The sequence below is a fragment of the Aegilops tauschii genome, chromosome 7 (assembly GCF_002575655.3).
Source record: "Aegilops tauschii subsp. strangulata cultivar AL8/78 chromosome 7, Aet v6.0, whole genome shotgun sequence".
NCBI lineage: Eukaryota > Viridiplantae > Streptophyta > Magnoliopsida > Poales > Poaceae > Aegilops > Aegilops tauschii.
The window spans coordinates 229,742,356-229,745,712 of NC_053041.3; the positions used below are offsets into that span (position 1 = coordinate 229,742,356).

General features: G+C 45.5%; 1 pseudogene; it reads right to left on the reverse strand.

Moving 5' to 3' along the window:
• Positions 1 to 1,121: 1,121 nt before the first annotated feature.
• LOC109754035 (arabinogalactan O-methyltransferase 2-like) lies at positions 1,122 to 2,007 on the reverse strand (annotated as a pseudogene).
• Between the last annotated feature and the right edge of the window lie 1,350 nt (positions 2,008 to 3,357).

Here is a 3,357-nt window from a genome sequence, read left to right on the forward strand (position 1 = left end):
TTGTGATATACGCTGAACAATTCTTAAATACATATTGAACATTTTTTTATATACACTGCACATTTTATAAGTACACAATGAACATTGTTATAAATACATTGAACATTTTCTTAGTATATGGTGAACATTTTGTTAAATGTGTGATTAATATTTTTGTAATGCACGATAAACATTTTTATCAATGCATAGTGAACATTTTCTTAATCCACAATGAACTTTTTTTTAATACACAGTGAACTTTTTATATAACACCAAAAAATGAGAAGAAAAAAGAAACAAAATAAGGAACAACAAAACAAAACCACTGAAAACCGAACAAAACATTGAAAAGCCGGAAGCAAAAACAGCACAGAAGAAAAACGGAAAAAAAAAGCAGGAAAGCAGCAGCGAACGAATAAACAGCGAATTCTGCATGTGGGCCGGCCAGTTCTTCTCCTCCATCACTCGCTTGGGATCGATCGATCTGACGCTCCTGGCTCGCTCGCTGCACTGGTTCGGTTCGGTTTTCTTTCTTTTTCCTTTTTTTGTTTTTCTTTACAGTTTTCTATGGTTTTCTGTCTTTCTTTGTTTTCCATCGTTTTTCTTCAGTTTTACATGGTTGTTATCGATTTTCTTTGTTTCCTCACGGTTTTTCTTTGATTTTTCATCAGTTTTCTTGGTTTATATCTCAGGTTTCACTGTGTTTTCTTTTCTTCAGTTATTTTGTTTCTTTCTCCATTTTCCTCGGTCTTTCTTGTTTTTTTTGTTTTTTTGGGGGGTTTCTCAGTTTTTAGTACACATTCCACACTTTTTGTATACATTTTGTTTGAATTATGCAGGATTTTCTTGCATTGTATAGACATTTTGTTAAATCTTTCCCTAATAATAAAGCACGGATTGACTTTGTCGGGTTCACCGTCACAATACGCTTCTTCCCGTAAGTTTACGTTTTCACTTTGAATTTAAAACATATACACAAGGTGGTACTATATGTTTTACGTGCCCAAACTTGTAGCTAAAATTTCCTTAAAACGTTTCGGAGACTCTGTCACCTCCGTAGCCATCGGGATAGGAGCGGCACATCTAAAGTAGCGAGATCTGAGAGAACGCTGAACCACGCCGATCGAACATCGTGGACGCCATCATGGATACGCGCGTGAGCTGCGCCGCCGAGCAGAGAAGGTCGAAGGGGGGACGGCTCCGGCGGGGCTCTCGTCGGCGAACTCGTCGGCCGTCCGGCTCTCCCCTCCGCCTCTGTCCCTCTCGGCCTCTCCTCCGCCTCCGGCGTCCCCGGCCCCCCTTAGGTGCGTCTCCATCCCAGCACCTGAGCTCCCCTGTCCTCGTCGGCCAGCAGCCGCGATGAGGCGCTCGTCGATCGGCAGCCATGGCGCCACTGGGTGGAGAAGATTGGTGGTGGCGTCAGATCTTCCCGTCGTCCGGTTCATCTCGTGCACCGTCACGTCCATCGCTTCGGCCCCGTCACGCGCGCGGCCGTGGTGTACATGGCGCCCATCCTCCCCGGCCCCCCGGGACCTGCCCCGCTCGGCCCGTCGACGACGACCACGTCCCACCTCGCGTCGAGCACCTCCCCCGGCAAGGAGGTTAGCACCAGCCGGCAGCCCAACTTGCGCACCGTCCCCGTCGGGCGCCGGCACACCGGGCTCGACCTCGCGCGCCGCAGCACCGCCCATGCCTCCCCGGCCGGGTCGGGGTACCTTGAAACATGGACGGCCGCCGAGCTGCTGGGGCCACGCCCAACGAGCACGCCCCGCGCGTCCTCGGCGCTGTCGGTGACGGAGGCGGTGGCAGCGCCCTGCCCGGAGTTGACCGCGGCGAGCGCGAGGAGCTGCGGCGAGAGGCCGAACACAAGCAGCCTGCTGGGCGCGCGCGCGGCCACGATGGAGCGGAGCAGCGCGAACTCCTTGGCGTTGAGGCTGTCCGTGGACCAGAGGTGAAGAGCGAGGAGGTGGTGGTCCGGGACACAGCCAAGGTGCATCCTGCGCATCAATCAGAGACGAAGGCCAGGTATGTATGCAATTAATTCAAAGAGATTTACTGATTTACTTTAATGACTACTCAGGAAGTATGTGACAGGGATGTTTCTCCACTGACCCCTGGATCATGAACGCTAATTACAGTTGCGGATCTGCATATGTGTGACTGGGATTTTATGGCTGCTGCATGGCATCGGGCAATATGGTGGAATTGTTGTGGGATTTTGGATGTCTTTGCTGGTTCACAGAGATAGATGTAGGTGAGTTTCTTCTGTGCTTATGATTGTGTTTGATAATGCCTCGTTCAATGAGCGTGCCATTCGACCAATTGTTTGTATGAATTCTGTAAAAATTGTGTGACTATGAGTGAACGAAATCTTGTGTGCCACACCTTTGAGCTTGAGATGCAGATTTGTATTCCCTGTGAGTAACTTAACATCTGACATCTTTACTTAAAAAAATTAGATGCAACTGGGGAACTTGAATCATTTGTTAGGTAAATGGCAGGAGCAGAACATATTCAGTAAATACAAACGATCCGCATCTCATGTTCAAAGGGACATCCTAAAGGCTTTGTCTTTCTAGCGTGTTCTGCTCACAATTCACCACCCTTCTTGATAAATTGGTATGCTCTTGGTATTGACATCTAACATATTCAGTACAAACATGTCTTGAATTGTTTTTGTAGGATTAAATGTTGCAGCACTTGTGATTTTATCATTCCGTCTTAAAGTATTCACACTGCTGTCACCATATGTGTACAACTGGAAACGTATTTTACCGAGTTAAGAGAAAATGATGCCATGAGGAAAACTTTGACCAGGTTTTATAAGATCATCTTTATACGTGTCTTTCAATCTTTCAGTTTTTTTATGACTGCTGGGTTTATTAGTACAAATAAAATTTACTAATAAACTTGAGGATAGGAGAAACATCAGAACAGTGAAAGCATGCCACATGGTACAGATGTAACAGTACTGATACAGAAACAAAGCATGTACAGTTAGCAGAACTGAAGCACCAGAATGTTTAAGGGGAGTTGAATGTCAAAAACCACAAACCCGGTACTCTAATGGTTTTCAGGCTCATATTTTATAGTGAACAAGAAACCATTTTTCTCACTCTTTTATGCGTAATTATGTCTAACGTATATTAATGTTTTGGTGGAAACAGTGGTACTTCCTGTCCTCTTTCAGAGTTTAAACTACTTTCCTGACGATTTAATAAAGTCGAAACTTTGACAAGGGATGTAGCAGGGCTAGCAGAAAACATGATGCACGATTGAATTAAACATGCAGGGTTCAATACACGTCTAAGCATGCAAATATATTTTACTTCACCAGAAAGAATCTGCTTGGTTCTTTTACTAATTATCTTGTCAAAT